The sequence below is a fragment of the Triticum aestivum genome, chromosome 3A, assembly GCF_018294505.1.
Source record: "Triticum aestivum cultivar Chinese Spring chromosome 3A, IWGSC CS RefSeq v2.1, whole genome shotgun sequence".
NCBI lineage: Eukaryota > Viridiplantae > Streptophyta > Magnoliopsida > Poales > Poaceae > Triticum > Triticum aestivum.
Window position 1 is genome coordinate 125,489,361 of NC_057800.1, and position 13,292 is coordinate 125,502,652.

Below are 13,292 nucleotides of genomic sequence, written 5' to 3' on the forward strand. Positions count from 1 at the left end.
GAACCCGCGAGAGGAAGACTCCCTTGAAGCGATGGTCTCTAGCAAGCTTTTGTCGAAGTGTCAAATCCAGCTTTTGACCGAATCAACAAGAAAATAGTGATTCAAACACTTACAATAAAAAGAGGTACGGGTATGAGGTCTTATGCTTACAACCATGTATTTGCACGAGGGTCAAATAGGATATTAATTTGTGCGCTATAAGTCACCCATCAAGATGTGCTTGTTACGGATCAAAGTGGGGGATGTGTCCAAATGACACCTTGACCGGCACGAGTCCTGCATCAAGAATCAGTTGCCCTACCGTAGGACCTATTCGTCGCACGGGGTTGCCTTGATAATTAAGATAATGAAATCAGACAAGAGCTTTGGTCGTTTAATGACTACACCTCATTTATCCCCAAGGATATGATCCATGTTACCCTATTGAACCTTACTGTCACCGGTGTCACGGTCTTCTAGCTCCTATCCCCACAAGTGCTCGATCTCCATGATCTTGGGTACCTGCAGTGATGAAGATCGCGGACAAGACAAGAGACATCTTCATGAAACAATTTTTATTTCACGCATACGGGACATTATGTCAAAGTCTTCCATTGATCCCATCAATAAATATCTTGGGCTGCAAGCCTCATACCTCAACACATACCTTACCGAACTATTCACACATGGAGATCAGATCGCTGGAAGAAAACATTAAAGAACACATCTTGAGATTGATTGATTGCAATATGTCTTACAATGGATGCCTTGTGCGATGCACGATTACAAGTATGAACTAGATGGGAGAGCACTATGGTGGTCGTGGAGATGGTGATGGTGGCAACTAGGGTTTGTGGATGAAGAAGATGATGAAGTGGTTCTGGCTTCTGTGCTTGTCGCTCTGTTAACATTTTGATGGTGTCCCTTTAATAAAAGTTGCTCAGGTGGACGATATGCCTCAAAATCCATGCCAAACGGGTGCTCGCGCCCGTATAGAACACCGTCTTTTACTCTGTTTCCACAGAGACACCTCTTGTTGATTCCCTCTTCTTCCATTCTTCTTCCATCCATTTCCACATGTGATTTCTTTCCATTTTAGCCCATTTCCTATGGAAACACATCAAAGAGAGGATTTGTGGAATCCTTTGCATTCATTAGTCATTAGTGACAATATCGAAGCGAATATCTCTTTTTGAATGAAATATCCCGGTTTAAACATAGGTGAAATGAGTATACAAACATCACTCATCAAGCACCGATGGCAGTAGAAGCCCGGTGGTGGCTATGTGGAGGAGGACGAACAAAGAAGAAGAGAGAGCTGCTTGGGCAAGGAGGGGGGAGGCGGATATGGGAAAATTAGCATGGGCCCTAGCAGTCAGTCTGACGTGGCGGGCGTGTCCACGAGCATCCAGGCGTCCCCATATCCGCCCCAGATATGGGTCGGATACGAGGAGTGTCGGTTAATCCGGGCATTTGGGACGGTTATGGGGAGCCTGGTTGGGTGGCAATTTTGCGTCTGGTCACTGACCGGGCAACCCGTCCAGGCGTTTGGGGCAGATTTGAGGGCTCGGGTTGTAGATGCTTTGACGCCTCTTACGACATCAAATAGGAAGATTGAAGATCACCATTGGATAATTAACCTTATGATATGTCTCAAACGTATCTATAAATTTTTATTGTTAAATTCTATTATGTTACCACTTTTATGTACTTTTTACACCAATTATATTATTATTTTCTAGACTAACCTATTAATCTAGTGCCTAGTGCGAGTTCCTGTTTTTTTGCTTATTTTTCATTTTATAGAAAATCAATACCTACGAAGGTCCAAACATGATGCCATGATTTTTATGGACCAGAAGGAACACTGGAAGCTTCGCGAGACGTCGAGAGGAGTCATGAGGGGCCCATAAGCCCAGGTGGCGGCCAAGGGAGGCCGCACCACCTAGGCTTGTGTGCCCCCTGAGCCACCAATTGACCTAATTCCACCGCCATAAATTCTTATACATATTGAAACCATCTAACGTTCCTTCAGAAGCGAAATATCGCCGCTGCAAGCCTCTATTCCGAAGAGATCTGCTACTCTCGTTGGAGTTGTTGGATTTCCCCAAAGAGGAAGGGTGATGTAGCACAGTAGCAGAAAGTATTTCCCTCGGTTAAGAACCAAGGTTTAATCAAACTAGCAGGGTCTCCAAGCTACCAAGATAAGCGGGTAGCACCTACACACGAACAAAATAAATGCCAAAATGGCATAGGGTTTGTCAGTCCCCTTGTATTTCTAGTTGTAAGGTTAAAGGCAAATAGTGGTAGATGGTGATATAGCAAAGCGGCAAAATGATAAGAGTGAATAAAAGAGCAATTGAATAACACAAGTATTTATAGAGAATGGACCCAGGGGCCATAGGTTAACTAGTGGCATCCCTCTCGAAGGTGCAGAAGACTAGGGTTTGGCTATGCAACACCCGATGTATTGATCGGGTGCACGGGGCACATATATATGATGTACAAGGAGGGCCACAACCTCAACTATACAGGAAACTAGGAGGTGGGCCTATGATACAAATATACATGCACAGATATATTCAACACCCCCTCGCAGTTGAAGCGTCGCCAGTGATGCAGAGACTAGACAAAAACTCCTCGAAGGTGGAAGTAGGCATTCCCTTAGTCATCACATCGGCGAACTGTTGTGCCATCGGAACATGGAGAACCTGAATCCGTCCAAGGGCTACTTGTTTGCGCACAAAGTGAATATCGAGCTCGATGTGCTTCATCTGACGATGATGAACGGGGTTGGCGAAAAGATAGACATCAGAGACGTTATCACAGTAGACCATCGTAGCCTGAGAAACATCATGGTGCAACTCCTGAAGTAGCTATCGAAGCCAAGTGCACTCGGTGATGGCGTAGCTATAGCTCGATACTCTGTCTCCGTGCTGGACGATACTCTGCCTCCGTGCTGGAGCGCGACACCATGGGTTGTCGTTTCGACGGCCACGAGTGTTGGGGAACGTAGCAGAAATTCAAAATTTTCTACGCATTACCAAGATCAATCTATGGAGTAATCTAGCAACGAGGGGAAGGAGAGTGCATCTACATACCCTTGTAGATCGCTAAGCGGAAGCATTCAAGTGAACGGGGTTGATGGAGTCGTACTCGTCGTGATCCAAATCACCGATGATCCTAGTGCCGAACGGACGGCACCTCCGCGTTCAACACACGTACAGCCCGCTGACGTCTCCTACACCTTGATCTAGCAAGGGGAGAAGGAGAGGTTGGGGAAGACTCCATCCAGCAGCAGCATGACGGCATGGTGGTGAAGGAGGAGCGTGGCAATCCTGCAGGGCTTCGCCAAGCACCGTGGGAGAAGAGGAGGACTTGGGAGAGGGGGAGGGCTGCGCCAAGACTTGGGGTGCCGCTGCCCTCCCACCCCCCACATATATATAGGGGCAAGGGAGAGGGGGGCCGGCCCCCTCAGATCCAATCTGAGGAGGGGGCGGCGGCCAAGGGGGTTGCCTTGCCCCCCAAGGCAAGGGGGGCGCCCCCCCTTTAGGGTTCCCCCAAACCCTAGGCGCATGGGCCCTAGGGGGGAGGCGCCCAGCCCACTAAGGGGCTGGTCCCTCTCCACATACAGCCCATAGGGCCCTCCGGGGCAGGTGGACCCTCCCGGTGGACCCCCGGAACACCTCCGGTGGTCCCGGTACAATACCGGTAACCCCCGAATTATTCCGGTGACCGTATGATGACTTCCCATATATAAATCTTTACCTCCGGACCATTCCGGAACTCCTCGTGACGTCCGGGATCTCATCCGGGACTCCGAACAACATTCGGTAACCACGTACATCTATTCCCTATAACCCTAGCGTCATTGAACCTTAAGTGTGTAGACCCTACGGGCTCGGGAGTCATGCAGACATGGCCGAGACAACTCTCCGGTCAATAACCAACAGCGGGATCTGGATACCCATGTTGGATCCCACATGCTCCACGATGATTTCATCGGATGAACCACGATGTCAAGGATTCAATCAATCCCGTATACAATTCCCTTTGTCTAGCGGTACGATACTTGCCCGAGATTCGATCGTCGGTATCCCGATACCTTGTTCAATCTCGTTACCGGCAAGTCTCTTTACTCGTTCCGTAACACATCATCCCGTGATCAACTCCTTGGTCACATTGTGCACATTATGATGATGTCCTACCGAGTGGGCCCAGAGATACCTCTCCGTTTACACGGAGTGACAAATCCCAGTCTCGATTCGTGCCAACCCAACAGACACTTTCGGAGATACCTGTAGTGTACCTTTATAGCCACCCAGTTACGTTGTGACGTTTGGCACACCCAAAGCACTCCTACGGTATCCGGGAGTTGCACAATCTCATGGTCTAAGGAAATGATACTTGACATTAGAAAAGCTTTAGCATACGAACTACACGATCTTGTGCTAGGCTTAGGATTGGGTCTTGTCCATCACATCATTCTCCTAATGATGTGATCCCGTTATCAACGACATCCAATGTCCATGGTCAGGAAACCGTAACCATCTATTGATCAACGAGCTAGTCAACTAGAGGCTTACTAGGGACATGGTGTTGTCTATGTATCCACACATGTATCTGAGTTTCCTATCAATACAATTCTAGCATGGATAATAAACGATTATCATGAACAAGGAAATATAATAATAACCAATTTATTATTGCCTCTAGGGCATATTTCCAACAGTCTCCCACTTGCACTAGAGTCAATAATCTAGTTCACATCGCCATGTGATTAACACTCACAGGTCACATCGCCATGTGACCAACATCCAAGAGTCTACTAGACTCAATGATCTAGTTCACATCACTATGTGATAAACACTCAAAGAGTTCTGGGTTTAATCATGTTATGCTTGTGAGAGAGGTTGTAGTCAACGGGTCTTGCCATATTCAGATCCCTATGTATTTCGCAAAACTTTATATCGTAGATGCTGCTACCACGTTCCACTTGGAGCTATTCCAAATTATTGATTCATTATACATATCCGGTATCTCTACTTAGAGCTATCCGGATAGGTGTTAAGCTTACATCGACGTAACTCTTTACGTCGAACTCTTTATCACCTCCATAACCGAGAAACATTTCCTTATTCTTCTAAGGATAATTTTGACCGCTATCTGGTGATCCAGTCCTAGATCACCTTTGTACCCTCTTGCTAGACATGTGGCAAGGCACACATCAGGTGCGGTACTCAGCATGGCATACCGTATAGAGCCTATGACAAAAGCATAGGGGACGACCTTCGTCCTTTCTCTTTCTTCTGCCGTGGTCAAGCTTTGAGTCTTACTCAACTTCACACCTTACAACTCAGGTAAGAACCCCTTCTTTGACTGATCTATTTTGAACTCCTTCAAAAACATGTCAAGGTGTCTTGATCTATCTCTATAGATCTTGATGCCCAATATGTAAGTAGCTTTATCCAGGTCTTCCTTTGAAAAACACTCTTCAAATAACCGTTTATGCTTTCCAGAAATTCTACATTATTTCGGATCAACAATATGTCATCCACATATACTTATCAGAAATGTTGTAGTGCTCCCACTCACTTTCTTGTAAATACAAGTTTCTAGCAAACATTGTATAAACCTAAAAGCTTTGATCACTCCATCAAAACATATATTCCGATTCCAAGATGCTTGCTCTAGTCCATAGAAGGATTGCTGGAGCCAGCATACCTTTTAGCATCCTTAGGATCGACAAAACCTTTTATTATATCACATACAACTTTTCTTACGAAAACTGGTAAGAAAACTTGTTTTGACATCCATCTGTAAGATTTCATAATCGAAAAATACAGCTAATGCTATCATGATTCCGACGGACTTAAGCATCGCTACGGGTGAGAAATTCTCATCGTAGTCAACTCCTTGAACTTGTGAAAAGATCTTTCCCACAAGTCGAGCTTCATAGACGGTAACATTACCGCCCACGTCCGTCTTCTTCTTAAAGATCCATTTATCTCAATGGCTTGCCGATCATCGGGCAAGTCCACCAAAGTCCATACTTTGTTCTGATATATGGATCCTATCTCGGATTTCATGGCTTCTAACCATTTGTCGGAATACGGGCCCACCATCGCTTCTCCATAGCTCGTAGGTTCATTGTTGTCTAACAACATGATATCTAAGACAGGATTACCGTACCACTTAGGAGTAGTACATATCCTTGTCGACCTACGAGGTTCGATAGCAACTTGATCCGAAGCTTCATGATCACTATCATTAACTTCCTATTCAACAGACGTAGGCGCCACAGAAAACATCTTTCTGTGTTGCATCACTCTCTGGTTGAAGTAAAGGTTCGACAACCTCATCAAGTTCTATCTTCCTCCCACTCAATTCTTTCGAGAGAAACTCCTTCTCGAGAAAGGACCCGTTCTTAGCGACAAACAATTTGCCCTCGGATCTGAGATAGAAGGTATACCCTACTGTCACCTTTGGGTATCCTATGAAGATGTGTTTGTCCGCTTTGGGTTCGAGCTTCTCCGGCTGAAGCCTTAAGCATCGCAGCCCCAAACATTAAGAAACGACAACTTTGGTTTCTTGCCAAACCAATGTTCATACGACGTCGTCTCAACGGACTTAGATGGTGTCCTATCTAAAGTGAATGCAGCTGTCTCTAACGCATAACCTCAAAATGAAAACGGTAGATTGGTAAGAGACATCATAGATCGCACCATATCTCATAAGGTTCGATTACGACGTCCGGACACACCATTACCCTGTGGTGTTCCAGGTGGCTTCAACTGTGAAACAATTCCACAATGTCTTAAGTGATTGCCAAACTCATAACTCAGAAAATCCCCTTTGATCAGATCGTAGGAACATGATCTTTTGTTATGATGATTCTTAACTTCACTCTGAAATCGCTTGAACTTTTCAAACGTTTCAGACTTGTGCTTCATTAAGTAAATATACCTATATCTACTCAAATCGTCAGTGAAGATGAGAAAATAGCGATATCCACCGCACGCTTCAATTCTCATTGGATCACACGCATCAGCATGTATGATTTCCAACAAGTCACTTGCCCGTTTCATTGTACCTGAAAACGGGGTCTTAGTCATCCTGCCCATGAGGCATGGCTCGCATGTGTCAAGCGATTCAAAATCAAGTGACTCCAAACATCCATCGACATGGAGTTTCTTCATGCATCTTACGCCAATATGACCTAAGCGGCAGTGCCACAAGAAAGTGGTACTATCATTATTAACTCTACATCTTTTGGCGTGAACATGTGTATTACCACGACCGAGATTCAATGAACCATTCACATAGGGTGCATGACCATGAAAGGTATCATTCATGTAAACAGAATAACCATTATTCTCTAACTTAAATGAATGACCGTATTGCAATGAACATGATCTAATCATATTCATGCTCAACGTAGACACCTGATAACATTTATCTAGGTTCAATACTAATCCCGAAGGCAGATGGAGCGTGCGATGGTGATCTCATCAACTTTGGAAACACTTCCAACACACATCGTCACCTCGCCCTTAGCCAGTCTCCGTTTAGTCCGTAGCTTTTGCTTCAAGTCACCAATAATAGTAACTGAACCGGTATCCAATACCCAGGTGCTACCAGGAGTACTAGTGAGGTACACATTAATAACACGTATATACTTTGTTGAAGTTGCCAGCCTTCTTATCTACCATGCATTTGGGGTAATTCCGCTACCAGTGACCGTTCCCCTTACAATAGAAGCACTTAGTCTCGGGTTTGGGTTCAACCTTGGGTTCCTTCACTGGAGCGGCAACTGGTTTGCCATCCATGAAGTTTCCCTTCTAGCCCTTGCCCTTCTTGAAACCAGTGGTCTTGTTAAACCATCAACACTTGATGCTCCTTCTTGATTTCTACCTTTTGCGGTCTTAAGCACCGCGAACAGCTCCGGGATCAACTCCATCCCTTGCATGTCATAGTTCATCACGAAGATCTAGTAGCTTAGTGATAGTGGCTAGAGAACTCTATCAATCACTATCTTATCTGGAAGTTTAACTCCCACTTGATTTAAGTGATTGTAGCACCCAGACATTCTGAGCACATGCTCACTAGCTGAGCTATTCTCCTCCATCTTGTTGGCAAAAGAACTTGTCAGAGGTCTCACACCTCTCAACACGGGCATGAGCCTGAAATCCCAATTTCAGCTCTTGGAACATCTCATATGTTCTATGGCGTTCAAAACGTCATTGGAATCCCGATTCTAAGCCGTAAAGTATGGTGCACTAAACTATCAAGTAGTCATCAGGATGTGTCTGTCAGGTGTTCACAACATCCACAGACGACGTTGTAGGGGTTTGCACATCGAGCGGTGCATCAAAGACGTAAGCCTTCTGTGTAGCAGTGAGGACACTCCTCGGACTACGGACCTAGTCCGCATCATTGCTTACAATATCTTTCAACTTAATCTTTCTCTAGGAACGTATTGAAACAGGGAGCTACAACGTGAGCTATTTATCTACAACATATTTGCAAAGACAATTTAGACTATGTTCATGATAATTGAGTTCATCTAATCAAATTATTTAATGAACTCCCACTCAGATAGACATCCCTCTAGTCATCTAAGTGAAACATGATCCGAGTCAACTAGGCCGTGTCCGATCATCACGTGAGACGGACTAGTCAACATCGGTGAACATCTTCATGTTGATCGTATCTTCTATACGACTCATGCTCGACCTTTCGGTCTTCCGTGTTCCGAGGCCATGTCTGTACATGCTAGGCTCGTCAAGTCAACCTAAGTGTATTGCGTGTGTAAATCTGGCTTACACCCGTTGTATTCGAACGTTAGAATCTATCACACCCGATCATCACGTGGTGCTTCGAAACGACGAACCTTCGCAACGGTGCACAGTTAGGGGGAACACTTTTCTTGAAATTTTAGTGAGGGATCATCTTATTTAAGCTACCGTCGTTCTAAGCAAATAAGATGTAAAACATGATAAACATCACATGCAATCAAATAGTGACATGATATGGCCAATATCATTTTGCTCCTTTTGATCTCCATCTTCGGGGCTCCATGATCATCGTTGTCACCGGCATGACACCATGATCTCCATCATCATGATCTCCATCATCGTGTCTTCTTGAAGTTGTCTCGTCATCTATTACTTCTACTACTATGGCTAACGCTTTAGCAATAAAGTAAAGTAATTACATGACGTTTATGTTGACACGCAGGTCATAAATAAATTAAGACAACTCCTATGGCTCCTGCCGGTTGTCATACTCATCGACATGCAAGTCGTGATTCCTATTACAAGAACATGATCAATCTCATACATCACATATATCATTCATCACATCCTTTTGGCCATATCACATCACAAGGCATATGCTGCAAAAACAAGTTAGACGTCCTCTAATTGTTGTTGCAAGTTTTTACGTGGCTGCTATAGGTTTCTAGCAAGAACGTTTCTTACCTACGCGAAAACCACAACGTGATATGCCAATTTCTATTTACCCTTCATAAGGACCCTTTTCATCGAATCCGATCCGACTAAAGTGGGAGAGACAGACACCCGCTAGCCACCTTATGCAACTAGTGCATGTCAGTCGGTGGAACCAGTCTCACGTAAGAGTACGTGTAAGGTCGGTCCGGGCCGCTTCATCCCACGATGCCGCCGAATCAAGATAAGACTAGTAACGGCAAGTAAATTAACAAAATCGACGCCCACAACTGCTTTGTGTTCTACTCGTGCATAGAAACTACGCATAGACCTAGCTCATGATGCCACTGTTGGGGAACGTAGCAGAAATTCAAAATTTTCTACGCATCACCAAGATCAATCTATGGAGTAATCTAGCAACAAGGGGAAGGAGAGTGCATCTACATACCCTTGTAGATCGCTAAGCGGAAGCGTTCAAGTGAACGGGGTTGATGGAGTCGTACTCGTCGTGATCCAAATCACCGATGATCCTAGTGCCGAACGGACGGCACCTCCGCGTTCAACACACGTACAGCCCGGTGACGTCTCCTACGCCTTGATCCAGCAAGGGGAGAAGGAGAGGTTGGGGAAGACTCCATCCAGCAGCAGCACGACGGCATGGTGGTGAAGGAGGAGCGTGGCAATCCTGCAGGGCTTCGCCAAGCACCGCGGGAGAAGAGGAGGACTTGGGAGAGGGGGAGGGCTGCGCCAGAACTTGGGTGCGGCTGCCCTCCCACCCCCACATATATATAGGGGCAAGGGAGAGGGGGCCGGCCCCCTCAGATCCAATCTGAGGAGGGGGCGGCGGCCAAGGGGGGTTGCCTTGCCCCCCAAGGCAAGGGGGGCGCCCCCCTTTAGGGTTCCCCCAAACCCTAGGCGCATGGGCCCTAGGGGGGAGGCGCCCAGCCCACTAAGGGGCTGGTCCCTCTCCACATACAGCCCATAGGGCCCTCCGGGGCAGGTGGACCCTCCCGGTGGACCCCCGGAACCCCTCCGGTGGTCCCGGTACAATACCGGTAACCCCCGAATTATTCCGGTGACCGTATGATGACTTCCCATATATAAATCTTTACCTCCGGACCATTCCGGAACTCCTCGTGACGTCCGGGATCTCATCCGGGACTCCGAACAACATTCGGTAACCACGTACATCTATTCCCTATAACCCTAGCGTCATCGAACCTTAAGTGTGTAGACCCTACGGGCTCGGGAGTCATGCAGACATGGCCGAGACAACTCTCCGGTCAATAACCAACAGCGGGATCTGGATACCCATGTTGGCTCCCACATGCTCCACGATGATCTCATCGGATGAACCACGATGTCAAGGATTCAATCAATCCCGTATACAATTCCCTTTGTCTAGCGGTACGATACTTGCCCGAGATTCGATCGTCGGTATCCCGATACCTTGTTCAATCTCGTTACCGGCAAGTCTCTTTACTCGTTCCGTAACACATCATCCCGTGATCAACTCCTTGGTCACATTGTGCACATTATGATGATGTCCTACCGAGTGGGCCCAGAGATACCTCTCCGTTTACACGGAGTGACAAATCCCAGTCTCGATTCGTGCCAACCCAACAGACACTTTCGGAGATACCTGTAGTGTACCTTTATAGCCACCCAGTTACGTTGTGACGTTTGGCACACCCAAAGCAATCCTACGGTATCCGGGAGTTGCACAATCTCATGGTCTAAGGAAATGATACTGACATTAGAAAAGCTTTAGCATACGAACTACACGATCTATGTGCTAGGCTTAGGATTGGGTCTTGTCCATCACATCATTCTCCTAATGATGTGATCCCATTATCAACGACATCCAATGTCCATGGTCAGGAAACCGTAACCATCTATTGATCAACGAGCTAGTCAACTAGAGGCTTACTAGGGACATGGTGTTGTCTATGTATCCACACATGTATCTGAGTTTCCTATCAATAAAATTCTAGCATGGATAATAAGCGATTATCATGAACAAGGAAATATAATAATAACCAATTTATTATTGCCTCTAGGGCATATTTCCAACAACGAGATGAGGGAGGGGCCAAGTTAGACATAGTAGCCAGAGGTAGAACATTGCATATCAGGACAGCCGGCCTAATCAGCATCGGAATAAGCCACCATATCTATAGAGGGAGATGCCATCAATGTCAGCCCAAGAGTCATTGTGCCACAAATATACCAAAGGATCCGCTTCATGAGATTCCAATGGGAGTCATGTGGAGAGTGCATGTGAAGGCACACTTGCTGAATAGCATACTGCAATCTGGACTGGTGAGTGTCAAATACTGGAGAACACCGATAATAGATCAATAGAAAGGAGCATCTGATGCGGGAGAACCATCCAGCGCAGAGAGTTTTGCCTTCATGTCAACAGGAGTGGCAATGGGGTCGCAATTGAGTGTACTAGCTCGCTCAAGCACTCATGTGCATACTTTTGCTGAAGAAGAAAAAACCAATTGGCTCACTGAACTACATCAATGCCGAGGAAGTAATGCAGGGCACCCAAATCCTTGATAGCAAACTCGCCACGAAACCGGTGAGTGATCTGCTGAAGAAGCTCTGTAGAAGATGCTGTCAGGATGATGTTGTCGACATAAAGCAGCAGATATGCAGTCGCGTCGCCATGATGATAGACAAATAGTGAGGCATATGAACGTGTGATGCAGAATCCAACTGCTGAAGAAATCCCGTGATGCGCTGGTACCAGGCACGAGGGGCTTTCTTGAGGCCATAGAGAGATCGGGCAAGCAAGCACACGTGAGCGGGATGAGTGGCATCGAAGAAACCGGTGGGCTGCTCATATTAGATCTGCTCGGCAAGATGGCCATTAAGAAAAATGTTGGAGACGTCCATCTGATGTACATGCCAGGCATGAGAGATCGCTGATACGTCTCTAACGTATCTATAATTTTTTATTGTTCCATGCTGTTATATTATCATTCTTGGATGTTTTACAATCATTTTATAGCAACTTCATATCATTTTTGGGACTAACCTATTGACATAATGCCCAGTGCCAGTTGCAGTTTTTTGATTGTTTTTTACTTCGCAAAAAATCAATACAAATGGAGTCCAAACGCGGCAAAACTTTTTGGAGATTTTTTCTGGACCAGAAGACACCAGATGGGCCAAAGAAGTACCAGAGGGGTGCCCCGAGGGGGGCACAACCCACCTGGGCGCGCCAGGAGGCCCAGACACGCCCTGGTGGGTTGTGCCAACCTCAGTGGCCTCCCGCACCGCCTATTCGCCCTATAAGTACATGAATATTCCAGAAACCCTAGGGAGTCGACGAAACACAATTCCAACTGCCGCAAGTTCCAGAACCACGAGATCCAATCTAGACACCATCACGGAGGGGTTCATCTGAAGGAAATATGCCCTAGAGGCAATAATAAAGTTATTATTTATTTACTTATATCATGATAAATGTTTATTATTCATGCTAGAATTGTATTAACCAAAAACATGATACATGTGTGAATACATAGACAGACAGAGTGTCACTAGTATGCCTCTACTTGACTAGATCGTTGATCAAAGATGGTTATGTTTCCTAGCCATAGACAAAGAGTTGTCATTTGATTAACGGGATCACATCATTAGGAGAATGATGTGATTTACTTGACCCATTCCGTTAGCTTAGCACTTGAACGTTTAGTATGTTGCTATTGCTTTCTTCATGACTTATACATGTTCCTACGACTATGAGATTATGCAACTCCCGTTTACCGGAGGAACACTTTGTGTGCTACCAAATGTCACAACATGACTGGGTGATTATAAAGGTGCTCTATAGGTGTCTCCAAAGGTAGT